This window comes from Nymphaea colorata, chromosome 9, assembly GCF_008831285.2.
Source record: "Nymphaea colorata isolate Beijing-Zhang1983 chromosome 9, ASM883128v2, whole genome shotgun sequence".
Taxonomy (NCBI): domain Eukaryota; kingdom Viridiplantae; phylum Streptophyta; class Magnoliopsida; order Nymphaeales; family Nymphaeaceae; genus Nymphaea; species Nymphaea colorata.
Genome location: NC_045146.1, coordinates 3444732 through 3463166, shown reverse-complemented (window position 1 = coordinate 3463166; position 18435 = coordinate 3444732).

Below are 18435 nucleotides of genomic sequence, written 5' to 3'. Positions count from 1 at the left end.
GAATAGAAAAAGTACAGTAATATTGTGCCAAAGGCATGTCCAGAGGCGGAGCCAGAAATTTCTGGTTAAGAGGGTACTAGTAACAAATTTTTAAATTTTAAAGGAGCATCAATATGTAAATGAGAAAAATTGCTTTGATGTATCAATATGAAAATAAGTACTTTGTGTTTGTGGACAATTGCTCACACCTGCCTCAGCCCGTCGCCTTGATACTTTGTGTAATATGGAGTCGCAATTATGGGTGAAGAAGATATATTGCCTCCCATGAAATGAATTTTGGTGCCAAGAATATATGCAATTCTCCTCACACTCTCTCTAGTGGATCTGTGGGTCATAGCGTCTCAACTTCTCAAGCACAATGCAATGTTATGATGAGGAAGCCCTTCAGTTAGTGCATCAGCCATCAGCACAACTTTCTCCTCGTTGAATACTCTCAATCGATGAAGCAATAGTCTGATCCAATTTATATGCCCAACTTACAATTCATTCCTATGTGAAAGTCTATCTTCATTCAAAGCCCTGTGGTATAAATTGGACTCAGGTGAACTCTCAAAATGCTTTCGTGGATCAGTATTTACATTTTTCACATGAACAGTAGAACGCATGGTGATAGTTTCTTCCATGAAATGAGATTATGACCTGTTGGGTAGTTCAGTTTCTTGGTCAACTTTTGATCTATACTTATTGAGTTGAACTCACTTCCCGTCTGCAACTTAACCTGCATTTCTCTCTTGTATTGACGGCAGAAATAAAGATGCAAATTCCTTTCCTCAAAGCAAGTGATTTCAATGTTGAGGAAGTATATATTTTGAGCCTTAATGTCGAACAACTTATGTAGGTATTCCCTTGTCCATTTATTGGTCATCATTGCTAGTGGCTATAACGTTGTACATATATATCAGGATGATTATACTTTTTCTAGATGTATATGTGAAAGCCTTTCTTTTCCATGGCTTGACTAGGGCTGACGTACCATGGTTTTTTGAGCTTACAAATGTTCTGTGAATCTCTTTCTCAAGGATGAGCAAGTTCATATCTACTTCTTTGCCTAAGTCACATGCCAACAAGAAAGCGTTTTAATGTCGAGTTGGACATTGATTTCAGCTGTAGTTGCATATGAGAGAAATAATGTCCCTCAGGATGTTCATTATGGTGAAGGATGCAAAAGTTTTTTGCATAATCAATTTCTTGTCTTTGAGTGTAAACCTCTACTAACAGACAAGCATTGTTCATCTCAATAGATCTTTTAGGGTGTATTGATAGCCTTCCATGTTAGATCCAATTTTGATCTAGGAACCTTTTTATGTGCATGGGATCTGCAGTGTAAACAAACACCAGATTTTATCACTATGTGAAAACGAGGATTTGAGATCCTCGCTTTATCGCCAAAACTTCAGATTTGATACTGGACAGGAGGAGGCCTGACCTTAAAGTAATGGATTTGAATTTCCCAATGGTCTTAAAACACAATAGTTTTTTTAACCCAAGGCTATCAAACGACCCCTTTGGTTTTTACTTGGTCTTATAATCCACCTATACACATGGTTTTTCCCTTCCAAAAGTTTGAACATCCCTCAGGTGTTAATTTTATGCAGGCATTGAGTTTTTCATTCATGGCATGACTGTAAACTTGGTGTGATCCATTGTCTTCCTTGTACATGGTAGGATCATGACAAGAAGAGAGAGACCTCTAGGAAGTGATATCATTTGGAGAGATACCCTTTCAAGTTATATGGTTTGTCCCTGGTTTAGTCGATGGAGACATGCATAGGTGACAAAACCATCAAGACTGCTAGATAGACAAGTCCCATGATTAGATCTCCTTATATGCTATCCTCATTTAACTTGTTGGTATAGTTTGTGAGTTTAATAGATCAGTGACATTATCAAGTTAACCAGACTTTTGGTTGGTCAGGTTGTGAGTTTAATGGATGTGGCATTATTCTCAATACAGTTTTTTGAGGTCTATAGTAATGAAGATGATATCTTCTATGGAGCTTATGATTGTGAAGCAATACTAATGTGATTTTCATGTATAGTCTCCTCCTCTTCACTAGTCCTTAGGTGGTTCTTGAAAATAAAATGTGCTGTCACTGACAATATTGATGCATCTTCAGGTGCCTAGTCTCCTATTTCTAACATTATAGAAAACTGTAATATTTCTTGCATGGGAGTAATTACCCAGGGAATAAGCCGCCTAGCTATGTGAGGTTCAGTTTGTCAATAACATCAGTGTTCTGCAACCAAATCCTTATGCTTGAAAACTCAACCATTCCCTTCCCCCTTCATAATTTCCAGGGATTTGTTTTTGGTTGCCTCTGGTCTTGGATGTGAGGTTATTAGGTTAGCTTAAAGGTTTTTACATCAAAGGTTAACTGTTTTTCTCCATTTGAGATGCATGGTGAGAATTTTCAAGGGGCAGTTTCTCTTTATTTCCTCCTCCATCCTTTTGAGGGAGGTAGCGCATGGGGAACACACCGATGCTCAAGGGCAGAAGTTGCACGCAGATGAAGAGGGAGGTTGTCAAAGGATGTCGAGGCAAAGGGGCACACACACACACGCACAATATATATATATATATATATATATATATAAAGAGCTTAAAGCCTTTTTTCTAGCCAAAGCTTCCATCTTGTTGGCCAGTTGTGTGTGCCTGTTTGAGAGAGAGAGAGAGAGAGATGCGGAGCTGCTAGACAAGGCGAAGATGTCAATCAACAGCCACCATGGCAGACGGAGCTGCGGTTAATTTGTTCCCTCTATGACTTCCTGCAAGGATCTTAGATCCACACAAGAATCTGAGGTCTATGTATCCAACCTCCTTCATGGATCTCTAATATGTGGATCTTAGATCTGGCTTTTGTTACATCCTCAGAGCTCCCTACAGATCCACGTTTGAATATGAGATATGGAGCTAACAAACAGTCCCTAAGTTAGTTACTTTGAGTCCTTTGCATGGGAACCTATCAATCAACCAACATGATATGGTCACATCACTCAATAAAGCTTTTGGAACATTCACTCGAAAGAGTAAACCATAGGCCATCTCAAGGTGATGTCTAGCTACTTTCTTGTTCATTAATGATGTACTTTTCTTAAGGCATGCAAACACATATAGATTGGTGATCAATGCTATGTTCAGTTTCAATAGCCTTAAAGAGCTGCTTTCAAACTTAATGCCACTTTTAGTCTTCAAACTTTATTTTGGTGATAAATTGGGCTTCAGAGAAAAACTTTTACTTTTGTAAATGCTTCATGTTCTGCTTCCAACATAGAAACCCAAGTCCCTTTTGAAGTGTTATATATGAAAGCTAAAAAAATTACTAGAACTTAGTGTACTATATACGGGGGTAGGGCCCCATCCATCCAAGTTCAATACATCAAACATGTTAAAACATGTACTGTTAGATAGAGGAAGAGGTGGTCTAGATAGATAATTTAAACATGTTTCTAAGCATCACAATTTTCACATTTAAATACATGTCAAAGAAACAACTTGTCTAAAGCATAATTGAAGGCATCATTATGCCTGCATCGAAGCAAAACATATCAATCATTTTTTAATCTGATTGATCAATAAGCTCCTACCTTTTTGTTTGAGCATGTATAGACTAGGTACTTGGATGCCTAACAAATCCATGTCCAAGTATTCGAATCATGAAATTTAAGGGGAAAAGATAATATTGGAATTCAATTATTCAAAAAATTTCCCCACTAGTAATAGTTTTAGAGTCAAGATCAGGTAAAATTTTCAGGACATTATTGATCAAGTGGGTTGCTGCACCATTATCAATAACTAGGTGGTAGTCGAACAGCCCTTTCAGCATCCTTTTTTCCAGCAAGAGTTGGAGAATATGAGAGAGTTAAAGCTGTCAAGCGTGGAATTATAAGAGGGGTTGGGAGCATGGATTGCCTCAGCCTTGCTCATGCTGTGAAGGAATTTAGTCAATTTCTCTACTGCCTAAATGTTTTATGCTTTCAGTTCATTGTTTATAAATTATTATTTGATTGACATATAATCTTATATTAGTCTCTCCATATATTTAGCTGGCTATTCAAATCCAACTTGCACGTCGACACACCTAGATGTGACAAAGGGATGCAATAACAAATGAAAATCCTATGTAGGAGGTCCCAATATCTTACCTTGGCTTCCTTTTATTTGAAGGAGGCCTTCAAAAAAGCTTATGCAAAAGCTCCTCTTCAAATTCGAAAAGAAGTTGGTCCAATGGGTGTCTAATTTGTTGACATATGCAAGCATAATATGTTCAATCATAACTCGGCATTCATCCCTATATGTGATGCACATGTTATCCATTGTTACATCTATCTCCTAAAAGTTGAAATTCTGTGTCGAGATTTTTCTAGACAAATGGGGACAATGATAGAAACTTGCACTTGATGGCACAAAAAACCTATGTAGACCAAGTGAATAAGAAGAATGGGTATGGAAAATGTAAGGACATATTGGCAGACTGATTATATTGCATTGTCAGTGGAGACTCTTTACTACTCAGTTTTATCAAAGGTATATCATACTCCAAAAGCCATTGGATTCTAAAGATGATAAGCTTGGAGATAGATGCTAATTGAAAACAAGTGATCAGATAGATAGGGAACTATTGGAAGGCCAAATCTTGGGTGCATTTGAGGTTAAGATTATGGTAGTTTTGGTTATGATCTCTGATTAAATTTATCAAAGCCAAGAAGAAATTATAATGAGACATTTCCACTTGCTAGGGAGGCCATTAAAGATACTCATTTCAGGGTTTGGCCCATCCAAGCTACATGTCCTTGTCTAGATGTCTAAATAGATGAAAGAGTTTAGAGGAGGGGAGATTTGGGAAAACATTATATTGACAAAAAGATTCATAACTTGGATCCATATAACTCATATTGAAATTTGATTTAGAAAGCTGATTTAATACGGTGTGATTTGCATTGACGTAATAGGCTGCTAAAGTATATGCATAACATTTCATGATATTCTTTGTTACTATTTCTTACTACTTCTTCTACCATTGTAGAAACTTTTGTTGAGCTCAACCTGTGATATATAAAGTTGAGCTTGTGTTGTATTTTGATGTTACTCAAGAAAGGTAAGTTTTTCTTTTTGTCAAAGCCTTTTTATAGCATCAGAATTGAGCCCTTTTCATAGCATCCTCCCTATATCCTCTGTTACCCAAGTTGCCATACTCATCCACTCTCATTGTAACAACATCGTACCAATAAAACTAACTAAAAATAATTTTTTTTTGTTGTGGAAGACACAAATTTTTAGTTTAATAAAAACCCAAAACCTACAAGTCTTCATTAATAAAGAGGTGTTGATGCCTGACCAAAATGTTGTGGTTGGAGATAAAAGAGAGATAAACCAAGAATATACAAAATGAAGGAGGTTGAATAAGCTTCTATGTGGTTGGATTATAGATGCTCTCAAAGGATGTTTTGGGCTTGGTGGTTGGATTGGATAGGCTGAACAAGCATGGAAAACCCTCCAAGAGTTTTATGCCATAGATTCACAAGAGCGTGGATGCTGTTTACTGAAAAAATTGTATATTCATAAGAAGAGAATCTTGAGTACGGGAGAATATATTAGAGTTGTAAAAATTACGTGTGACAGACTGGTTGCAATTGGGAAGCTGGTAAATGACCACACAAAGGTCTTTCTCTTGTTGAATTGCTTGGGAATAAGGTATCAATCCTTTGTAATATCCATATTAAACCCTCACATTCCATTGTACAAGGGAATCATTCAATTGTTACAAAGTCATCAAACCTCAACAACATTGAATCACAACAACCATGAAGTTCAATATCATATTGCCTTTTATGCTAGAAGACAAGTTTTCAATAATAACCAAAGGGGCATAGGAGATCAATCCTTTTCATCTTAAGCAGGAGGTTTTATCTTTATATCATGGTAACCATGCTAGTCAAGCAAAATACTTTAAACTTTAAAGAAGAAGTCTAGAAGGCAAGTAGCAAAAACAATTAACAAAAACAAAGGGCAGCCCCAGATTCGTTTTAAGTCAAACCACACTGTATTGAAATGATGGCATAGGTTCAACAATGCATATAAGACAAAGGATAGAGCCAAAGCACTTGCAGTAGTTTTTGTCATTATGCATCAAGCATGGTTTCCAAACTTCGGGTGCAACATCCCACATAACATCTGATTCAGGTAAGCTCTCAAATTTATCCAAATATAAAGACCTAAGAAAATCATGCATGGTAGGAAGTGGAAGACTACTTGATATCACATATGTTGGTAATGTAGAGACTAACATAAATGATAGAATCTTAATATTAAAAGATGTTTTGGTAGTACAAAAAATTAAGAAAAACTTAATATCAATTAGTCAGGTAATAGTGGACTCACTGTTTGATTTTTGTTTTACTTGTGATTGGTTTCAAATAAAGAACATGGACAATCACCTAGTTGTAGCTGAAGGAAAACAAAGGGGGGCTTATACGTGTTTCAGTGGAGCAATATTAAGGAGGTGAATTTTTCAAATCGGCAAAGAATAGCCAGTCTAGATACTTGGCATCGTCATTTGGCTCATATTAACTATGATGGCTAGAACTATTTGATCAGAAATAGGTAAATGCATATTGTATCAAATAAGACCAAGAGCATCTACGATGAATGTGCCTTAGCAAAAGATTTATGTTTACCCTTTGTAGCTTCAAATAGTGAAACTACAAAACTTGACAAACTACTTGTAATTTATGGGGAGGGGCTTCCCTAGTGGATTCAGTGAAAGGGATGAGATACTATTACTTTTATAGATGATCATGCAAGGTATTGTTGGTTGTTTTCATTAAAAGAGAAATCAAATTTTGATGGCCATTTTAAAACTTTATCATTTTTTTCCCAAGAACCAATTCAACAAGACGATCAAAATTTTCACTTTGATGGAGGCACTGAGTTCGATAACAATAAGATAAAAGAAGTATTAGAAACACGTGGAATTCACCATGTACGTCTTGTCAATATGCTCCACAATAGAATGAACAAGTTGGACACAAACATAGATTTATTACAATATAAAGATTGTCAATGATGTTTTATGCTCACTTGCCACATGATATGGGGTTAAAGATTTCAATGTTGTAGTATGGAAACGAAACAAGACTTTTGACACTCATATTAAACATGGAAATCACCATATGAGAAGTTATTTGGGTGCAAGCTAGAGTATTTTTGTATAAGAACTTTCATGTGCAAATCTAATATGTATCTGCATGATTATGAAAAGAGAAATATAAAGCCACTTCTTTTCATGTTCCTAGGCTACAACTCCTCACATGAAGGGTGTAGATGTCTTCATAGCCCAATAGGGCAACTATACATATCATGACATTACATTTTTGACGAAGAATCTTTTCCATTTAATGTACTATATGTACAAACACCAAGTTCAAATGTGCCACAATATGAAGTTTGGTTTCCAATGAAGAAAATGAGAAGAAAAATTCATAGATTAAAAAGAAAAATTTAGAGGTTCGCCATGAACAGTTTACACCCACTAATGATTTTTACACTCAAATGCATAACACAAATGATATTGTGAATACTAATAATGATAACAATGCTGTTAGAAGTGTTCATATACCTACTACTGAAAGTGAATAGAATCAGGCAGAAAATTGGTTGAAAATATAGGTGCACCACTAGCACAAGGAGGATTGAGATAAGATTCATGCATGGAATTATCAAAGCAAACCCCTGGTACCTGCTATCGTGTTCTCTTTCACCATAAGAATCCACCCCAATAAAGAGGTTATTTCCCATGTAGGTTGGACGTCTGCCATGTGAAAATAAATGAATCCACTTGCCTTTATGCAACTTGGCGTTATGTCAGAGAACGAATGGAAATGTTGAGAACTTTTCAGAAGAGACCTAAGCCCCCGCACGTTAGAGATCAGTCGGCTCTTGTTGGATGATGGCCACCGGTTACCAAAAAAGGGTAGGCTGCTGCCAAGGAAGCTGCCGACTAGCTCTTGGGCAGAAGTTGTGAACATTTCACCGATGGAAGTTGAAGAGGAAATATTGATAGTGGAGGCTAAGAAGCAAGAGTTAACGCCTGTGGTGGTTACTACATGAACAACTATGCAAAAGTTGAAATAGCCATATTCCTGGACCCTATCAGTTGCTTTATTGGTGATTCTCAAAAACGTAATATGCAATACATGTTTATAATGGAGGGTTTGGAATGACAATAGATAGAGATAAAGGACCCGGGTTTTCTTTCTTGGAGAAGGACTCTTTTTTAGATTGTGTAGACAATGAAAACGAACTCAACTTCATAACCAAGAATGGTGTGTGGAAGCTGGGGTGAAGATTCTTAGTCGGTTAAGTTTGTGGCAATTACATCCACCACTCATAGTTTACCTAGATAACTACTCATGGTTTTAGTTGTGCCTGTTACTTGCAAGAGCCACAACTACTTGTGCATTAGCCATGGAAAAGCCATGACCATTAATAACTATGTTGCCTTTTGTTATATATATCTATATTGAATCATGGTTTTGTCCAATTTTGTGTCAAATGAAAAACTCATTAGAGTCATCCAATCTTTTGATCGGACGGTCCAAGTGCTGCCCATTTTATATTTTTATTTTTTTAGAACTTTCACTCCCAGGCACCCTCCCTCCTTGGGCTTACTTTCCACCCTCTCCCATGGTGCCCCTCCCTCCCACTACTGTTCTCACTCTCCCGCTCGTCGGCGGCTCTACTCGGCACCGGCCATAGCCAAGGAACAACGCCATTCACCAGCTGGCCAGCCGGTGTCAGGTAGAATTGTCAGCGGGGGATGAAAGCAGTAGAGGGATAGGGGTCACTACGAAAGAGGCAGGGGTGTGGGGGGTGACATGAGAGAGAGAGAGAGAGAGAGAGATCCATTAAAATAAAGAAAAAAAAAGTTTTGGACTATCCAATAAAAAATCGGACGGCTCTGATGAACTGTCCATTTGACACAAAGATGGATAGAGTCATGATTCAGTTTATATATATATATATATATATATATATATATATATATATATATATATATATATATATAGAGAGAGAGAGAGAGAGAGAGAGAGAGAGAAATAAGTAATTGTAGTATAAAAAATATTGTTTACACTTTTTTAAAATTAGAAATATTAAAAGTATGAGAGCACTCCTCTGTTCTCATCAAAAAGGTTGTTACATATCTAGAAATTTTTTTGGGGCAACAACTGCCACTAAGAACCCATTAGCCTTTCAACTTCCACAATCTGCAAAGAAACGAAAGAAATATACTTCCAATCACTTCAGAATCAACTGAGGTCTCTAAACTTGTCAGTTCCTTCACCTTTTGAGATGTAGCAAACCTTAGTCATTTTTGTCTCCTTTTTCACTGGTGCACCTTTCTTTCTGAGAGTTTCTCATACTGTGCTTAATATCAACTGGTCCCTACAACCCCCTCCATACCTTCGTAGGGAAGATTGCTTGCACAGTTGAACAGGAGACCGCAATAAACACAACCACAGTAGATGTAATTTCAACGCCAATGCAACATGCTAGCAATCAATTCAATGCACCAACCCGAGTTGGTTACAAATGGTTGGAAAGAAAACACACCCATACACATGTATACAAGCATGGAATAAAGGGAAAGTAGATGGCCTATATCCTGCAGATTAGATTTTCATGTCTAGTCTAAATTAGATTTTCATGAATAAATATGTTGAGTAAAGGAACAAAAAGCTGAATAGTTGTTCAGTAGCAACCAGGATTAGCAATGAAGTAGGCATTTCTGTTGTCCTCCCTTGAAATCTATTAATCCATATGTAGATTCTTTCTGGCAAAGTTAAAAATGTGACTGCAGCAACAAGATAAAACAAGGAGAATATGAGTAGCTCTATTGGCAACATAACTAGCCATACAAATTAACCAAGAATTTTTTTCCAAATAGGCAAAATGCAAAGATTAGAATGATGAATATGTGGTATAATTAAATGTAGAATACTCGATGCAAAATAGAAAGGTTTAGCATGTTAACTAGGTGATCATGTATGAAGTTTTACTTCATTAAAACTATTTACATGGAAACATGTTCTTCGGTAACATAGATAAATAAATAAGCATATCAAATTGGTTATTTGCCTGTGTTAACTAAAGCAAAGGCACCTTCAACTAACTTTCTGCAATATAATCGATGACAAAAAATTCACCTGCCTCTTTATTTCAAAAAGCCAAAAAGATATAGTAACCTGCAATTCTGGTACTCTGTGAGGCCGGCATACCACCAAGCCAATTGGCTCTTTCCTTGTTCATTTGAAGGAATTACAGGGATGAAAAAAGTGTTGATTATGATTATGCCAGACAGCCACTAGAGCAATTTGTCGTTCCCCCATTGATTCCATTCCTTGTATTCATCAATGTTATGGAGCAAAAAATCTTGCGGTTTTATCGTACTATCTTAACCCCATAACAAAGATTAATAACTATATATATATGGACACACACACACACACACACTTATACATACTTTGCCTTTGATGATCAAGCACTTAGAAAGCAGGCACTTTGATATGCCCTTTTAGCTAGAATCGAGCACAAATATAAATAGAAACCAATTATAATTTGAGAGGTAGTAATAGATTCAAAACTCACTCAATCCTTTGCATGCAAAAGAAACTATTTTTGTCCCAAATGTATTGTTAATATTTCATGATACTCTATGGGAGATTTCCATGTCAAGGAGCATCGACATAAGCATGTAACTTCTGACATGCAGAAAAGGTCATGTGCAAAAAGAAAAGCTCGCTAAGACTTAAGCGTGCACAAGGATGGTGTGCTGGTTGGATCTTCTGCATCTAAATTCTAATGTAAAATATTGCCATTAGATATGAATACAGAAGATTATATCTGAAAACTTTTCTACTCAATATTGTTGAATCTGATGTCAAGCTATGCATGCTTATACTGGACCCCAAGTTATTTGAAGTAAAGAGCTTGCTTGGGGGTTAGGCCCCCCACCTTTATTCCAACAAAATGGATATATACAAGGGAAGGCCAGAGTAGACCTTAAATATAAGCACAAAGGATTGACCCAACCCTTCCCACAAAAATTATAGACAACCATAGTCTACAAGCTATGCATATACATTTTCAAGTCAACAGAATAATCATGAGGATCATTGGCATGATCCATGATTAGACATCTTATATCAACTGTCGCAGCACCCTACTCCACAAGAATTCTCATCTGAAATTGGTCAAGGCACCCAGTCCAGTTGTTATTTATCCTTCTTCCTTTCAATCTTTGTCTAGTTTTCCTCACTCAATCTTTAATAGGGGAGACAATAACATAGTCACCACCATAATCCTTATGCAATCTGAGAATGCATTCCAAGACTTCCATTTCTCCTTCATGAATCCTTCACGAGCCTTGATAGTCACCACATAACCCATTTGGCCATTATCAACATAGATTAGACCATCTATTTTCGGTCCATGGCTAATAGAAGCTCTAACAATGTTAATTAACATTCTATTTCTGTTCGAGCCAATAGTGTCCACACTATTGAGACCAGTTTCCATCCAAATTCTCAGTTTACTTTCTATCTCAATAGGCCACTTGACAGAAGAAAAGTTATCCATGCAGCTCCTTCAAACATCTCTTTTGAACCTACTAACCTGGGGTTGAAGGCTGTCATGGAAACATCTATTCCTGAGGCACCACAAATTCTAACAAACAATTAAGAAGGTCATCCTTCAACACCGATGCCTCCACTTCTCCATTATCCTAGCTTGAACCCATCTCTTGAATGCATATGCAATTTCACCTTGAGGAAATTTCAGTCTATCGAACTTTGCAGCAATGTACCCCTAAATTTCCTTTGCTCTTTTACAATTTATTAAAACATGAGCATTACTCTTCTCAGCACAATGGCAAAAAGAACAACAGTTAGCTTGGTGAATCCCAGTCTTTTGAATTCTATCAAGAGTTGGCAGTTTGCCTTCACACGCGATGTAGGAGTGCCAGCAGCTCTTGGCCGGGACGTAGCTAGCCCAGATCTTCCTCCACCACCACTCATTAACATCCTGAATGTGAAATTTCTTGATAATCTCACCTGCCTTGAAGCTCGCCTTACTATCATTACTCCAAACTAAACTATCCTCTGTATCCCTTAGCCTATTGTTGGCTGTGTACACTCCAAAGTGCGCAACAATGGCAAGGGATGGACTTTCCTGGTTAACACGAGTTTGCTGACGAATGCTGATATTAACCTCACTACACAACAACACATACCCATTCTCATCAACCCTATTGATAAGGACTTGCCCCGACCAATGATCAATCCAAAGCCTAACTTGTTCTCCATTCCCAACTTTCCACTCAACTTTGTTTTGTATTCAGCTCCATCCTCATCGCAGTCCTTTCCAGCCCCAGTTTGAATTAGGGGATCTCTTGAGTGTCCATAGACAGTGAGAGCTCAAATATTTCTCCTTAAATATGTTAGCCCAGGGGTCCTTACTGGTCAACATCTACTGGCTAGCATCACTCTGTTGACATCCTCCAGCCTTCTTATACCAACTCCTCCTTCCTCTAGAGACAAACACAGTCGCTCCCATTTGACTAGATGCATGTGTCTAGAGCCGTCTTCCTCATTCCACAAGAATTTGGGACAAGCTTGTTCGAGTCTCTTTAAGACGACCTTAGGAAATCTAAAAGTCATCATCCAATAGTATGACAAGGTCATTAACACATATTGGATGAGGCATAGCCGGCCGTGTAGGACAAAATCTGTGTCTTCCATCCAGCCAACCTCTTCTCCACCTTAGTGAGGAGCGGCAAGCATAGATCTTCTGTGAGATTGCCCAAGAATAGAGGTAATCTGAGATACTTCAAAGGGAGGCTTTCAGTAGACTATTGCAATATACTCTGAATTTCCCACATGTGACAATCAACCATAGTTCTAGCAAAAATCATAGACTTTTGCTCATTTACCTTCATACCATCAGGGCATTCAAAATCCTGCAAAATAACTTTTATAGTAGTAATTGTTTTATTGGTGGCCTTGACCACCATAATCACATCATCAGCAAACAACATAGCACATTCATTAGTCCTCACACGCAGATTTTAGGAACAATGATGTTTTTGCTATTTGTTTCCTTGATGAGCCATCTATTGAACATTTCCATAACAATAAGGAAGAGATAGGGGGATAAAGGTTCACCCTGTCGCAGGCCTCGCTGCCCATCGAATTTCTCTCCTATTTTGCCATTCACCATTATCCATAAGACATAGAGGTTACACACTTCATGATTCTAGCAATCCATCTGGAATGAAGTCCCAAAAACTACATCCTATTGGCTAAGAAGGCCCAAGAGACTTCATAAGCTTTCATCAAATCAAGCTTAAGACAACAGCCTCCTTTGTTTCAAAACTCCTTAGAGTTTATGGTCTCATTCACCCACATGATGTTGTCATGGATGTGTCTTCCTTTCACAAAGGCAGCTTGGTTAACATTGATAATACGACTGAGAATGCTCCTCTTTGTGTTAACAATAACATTTACTATGATCTTGCAAATAGTGTTGCATAAGGAAATGGGTCTGAAATCTTCAACTTTAGAGTTATGTTTTTAGGAATAAGGCAAATCATAGTTTCATTGATACTCCTCACCATTATTTTCGACGAGAAGAAGTCTTGCACAACACTCAACACTTCATTTTTAACCATCACCAACTGTCCTGAAAGAAATAATTAGGAAATCCATCCGGGTCAGCTGCACTGTCCTTGTCTAAACTCCACACTACTGTTGTCACATCCTCCTCCGAGATAGACTGTAGAAGCTGTATATTTTCAGAATCGGTGACCCTAGCTTTGTTTTCAATACCCTTGAACAAATTCTCTTGTGCTTCGTTCATAGCTAGGAATTTTTTAAAGTAATCCGTGCATACTTCAAGAATATGCCAACTTTGAACATATTCTATTCCATCACATCCTAGGCTTCTAATCATGCGATTAGCTTGCCTAGATTTAGCAATCGCATAAAAGAAGGATGTGTTTTTACCACCCTCTGCAAGCCAGCATATACGAGCCCTTTGCTTCCACATTACCTCTTCCATGAGGAGGGCCTGAGGAAGCTGCTACCTAACCCTGTGTTCATCTTCTAGCGCACCTTCAATTCCTTGTTCCACACGATCCCTGCAGCCCTCTAATATACTTTGAAGATTTGCAATGTTATCAGTAAAGTTGCCAAAGAAATTCTTATTTCAATCTACTACTGCATTCTTAATCGATTTAGTTTAACTAGGAGACACATCATGGACCACCCTCTGACATCACATCTCCAAGCTTCCAACATCACTTCCTTGCCTTTTTTGTCCATCAACCAAGGCTTAAAGTATCTAAATGGCTTCTTACCCCAGTGATCATCACTAGCATCCCTGCCGTGGTAGATAAGTGCACAGTGGTCTAAACTAGCATACGCCTTAACCTTAAGGATCTCATCCCTCCAATTCTGGCTTGCCACTCATCATTTACCACGCACCAGTCCAGCTTACATTGCATTGAGTCTTGTCCTTGTCTATGGTTCGACCACATGAACCTCTTACTTTTGTCTTCTACCTCTTTTAACCTGCAACTATAAATGAACCGACTAAAAGATAAACAGGAGCCAGCTGAGGGTATTGATTCCAATTTGTTACGGCTACTAAACATGGCGTTAAAAATACCAATAGGCATCACCAGCCTATCAACTCTAGACACAAGGGCCTCTAGTTGGTAAAAACTTTGTAACCTTTCTCCAAATCTTGGTGGCAGATAGACACCAAACACAACAAAAATTTTATTGTCCACTAATCTACGAAAAGAGACACCAACCCAGTTCTGAACAGCGACCACATGAGAAGCTTCCATCTCCTACTCTTTTCACATGCTAAGACTCTAACAACACCATCTAGCCCCTTGGCATTAGCCACATATCTATGTGTGATATCTTTCCTTGATCATCTTCATCCTGTGAGTGGTAATCATGGAGTCTAGAACAAATCCAATTGAGGGTTTGAACTTGTTGAAGATAAGACTCAATTCGTGCTATGCAGACCTATATTCCAACTAAAGATTTTCATGGGTAGGAGATCTCGATACCTTACTACCAGTATTATCAGTCCTGAGGACTATATCATTATCATTCCCTTCATTACCCTTGTCTTAAAGGAGTTCCATAATGGCATGGTTCATATCTTCATTCACCTTTTTCCTTTTTTGGAGCCATTACATTTGTGTGCAAGGGCATCTTCTATATTAAACAGTGTTATAGGAGGCCGACCTTTCTTTCCCTTGCTAGCAAACCTTGTAGACTTTTGGGTCCACCTCTGCATCCCCTTATCCACCTTCAATGGTTGAAGCCTGCTCGGACCCTTCCTTCTTAGACAAGTCACCATCCTTCCCCTTAGCTGATGAGGAGTCCTTGGACCCAGATGTGAACCTGAACCTCAATGGGCTTGCTTGATCACCAACGCTGTTACCTGCTAGCTTTTTAATACTAAAAAAATGATTAGACATCCAGCTTTCAGTGCTTTCAATCTTTCTTTCCTCGCCCTTCACAACTGTAGAGTTCTTTTTTCCTTTCATCCCTCTTTTATTATACGCCTTGCACTTATTATCGCCCACCTTCTTCACCTCCTTCTGTTGACTAGAGGATCCACCCCCATCTCCAACAGTGCAAGATGGATTTGTACCCAGATCTCGATCAAGTTGAGTGTCATTCCCTTCAACCTTAACTAATTGATTACTAAAAGCTGCAAATTTTTTTAGTATGAAGTTTCCACCTGCCAAACTCACTTCTTTGAAGGCCTCCTCTAGCTTTTTTAGTCACTAAGACCTTTTTCCAGACCTACTCCTCTGCAACCGGGTTCTCAGCTATCCCTCTATTCTTGCACACATCCTCATAGTGAGAGGTTGTGCAACACACATGGTAGAATCTAATTTTAGATTCATAGAGCACGTCTTGTATTATCTTAGACTCCCTTACTTCCAGCCTGATTTTGGGCACAGGTTGAAAGTTGAGAGGAACTTTAATACACAATCTAACCAAGCCAAGCTTGTCCCTATGCAAAGTACATTCATCAGCTCTAACAAAGGATGCACCTAGACCTTGTGCAATGGCTTAAAACTATATGAGTTCCAGAACAGAACTGAGAGCCGAGGCAGATGAATCTACAGAGGAATAGATACCTCCTCATGCAAGCGTAACTCAGATCCTGGAAGTAAGGAAACGGCCCCTAACAACCCATTTTCTGCACAGGACCTCCATGAGTTCTTTCTCAGAACTCACCTGCAAATTTTTTTAGTATGAAGTTTCCACCTGCCAAACTCACTTCTTTGAAGGCCTCCTCTAGCTTTTTTAGTCACTAAGACCTTTTTCCAAGCCTACTCCTCTGCAACCGGGTTCTCAGCTATCCCTCTATTCTTGCACACATCCTCATAGTGAGAGGTTGTGCAACACACATGGTAGAATCTAATTTTAGATTCATAGAGCACGTCTTCTATTATCTTAGACTCCCTTACTTCCAGCCTGATTTTGGGCACAGGTTGAAAGTTGAGAGGAACTTTAATACACAATCTAACCAAGCCAAGCTTGTCCCTATGCAAAGTACATTCATCAGCTCTAACAAAGGATGCACCCAGACCTTGTGCAATGGCTTAAAACTATATGAGTTCCAGAACAGAACTGAGAGCCGAGGCAGATGAATCTACAAAGGAATAGATACCTCCTCATGCAAGCGTAACTCAGATCCTGGCTTCCACTGACTAGCAATAAGGAAACGGCCCCTAACAACCCATTTTCTGCACAGGACCTCCATGAGTTCTTTCTCAGAACTCACCTGCAAATTTTTTTAGTATGAAGTTTCCACCTGCCAAACTCACTTCTTTGAAGGCCTCCTCTAGCTTTTTTAGTCACTAAGACCTTTTTCCAAGCCTACTCCTCTGCAACCGGGTTCTCAGCTATCCCTCTATTCTTGCACACATCCTCATAGTGAGAGGTTGTGCAACACACATGGTAGAATCTAATTTTAGATTCATAGAGCACGTCTTCTATTATCTTAGATTCCCTTACTTCCAGCCTGATTTTGGGCACAGGTTGAAAGTTGAGAGGAACTTTAATACACAATCTAACCAAGCTAAGCTTGTCCCTATGCAAAGTACATTCATCAGCTCTAACAAAGGATGCACCCAGACCTTGTGCAATGGCTTAAAACTATATGAGTTCCAGAACAGAACTGAGAGCCGAGGCAGATGAATCTACAGAGGAATAGATACCTCCTCATGCAAGCGTAACTCAGATCCTGGCTTCCACTGACTAGCAATAAGGAAACGGCCCCTAACAACCCATTTTCTGCACAGGACCTCCATGAGTTCTTTCTCAGAACTCACCTGCACCAAAAATCTCTCATTCCCAATGACAGAAAATTTTGGGCAAACGACATTCATCCAAAGCTTACGTAAGGTCTAAAAAACATACTGATAATCCATGCCCGTATTTGTTCGTCCTCCATAGAATCCAACCACTATAGCAAAACAGTACATGTCCTCCATTTTTTGATACGCTTCAGTAGGGAACGCCACCATAAGTTCATCTCCAGACCTATCTATGGACACCATCGGACAGTCGTCAAGTTCTGTCTCTTGGCTGCCAGCAATGACATTTGCCCATCCCTGTAACCCATTCCTTTGAGGAGTGGCATCAGCACCACCACTTTCCTACTGAATACGTGCCTCATTCAGTTGAGCCATTGGAGCCTTACGTCGATCTTCTTCCATTTTGCTCCGGTGATATTTCTCGCACATGTCTCCATCCGCTTTGGTGGTTCCAACAGATTTCCCCACCTCAGGAAAGTCGACCCGATCATCCAGGTCCATCTACGTCTCCATCCCCCCAGCGAGCTACCCGTGCGTCTCCATCTGCCTGCTCGTCTCCATCCCCGCGGTGAGCACCAGGGGTTCCCAGTTGAGTCCCCTCTTCCCCACGCAACGTCCTACTCAGAGCTTCTCTCTCCATGCCCCCATTCTAAACTTGTGAGGGCAACCCCAAGTTATTTGAATATTCATTCTTTGTTTCACATCAAAATTAAAGGTTCGTTCAGGTCACATTTTGATTAATATTTAATCTAGCTGTTATTCAAGATATTGCTAAAATCCAATGCCAAAACTCCAACTGAAACCAAAATTAACAAATTTGGACTTGTTTCATGTACAAAACATTACTTTGCAGTGGTTATAATCTAATATTTATTTGGCATGTACATGTGCCTATGAGCTTTTCTGGTTAAGTGGTAAGCATAAAATATTTAATGAGTACCAAAAGATAAACACAAATGACTACCCACTAAATGTGTGACACAACAACAGCAAGTTCGGGAAACTCCTTTCTTTCCTGCTAACA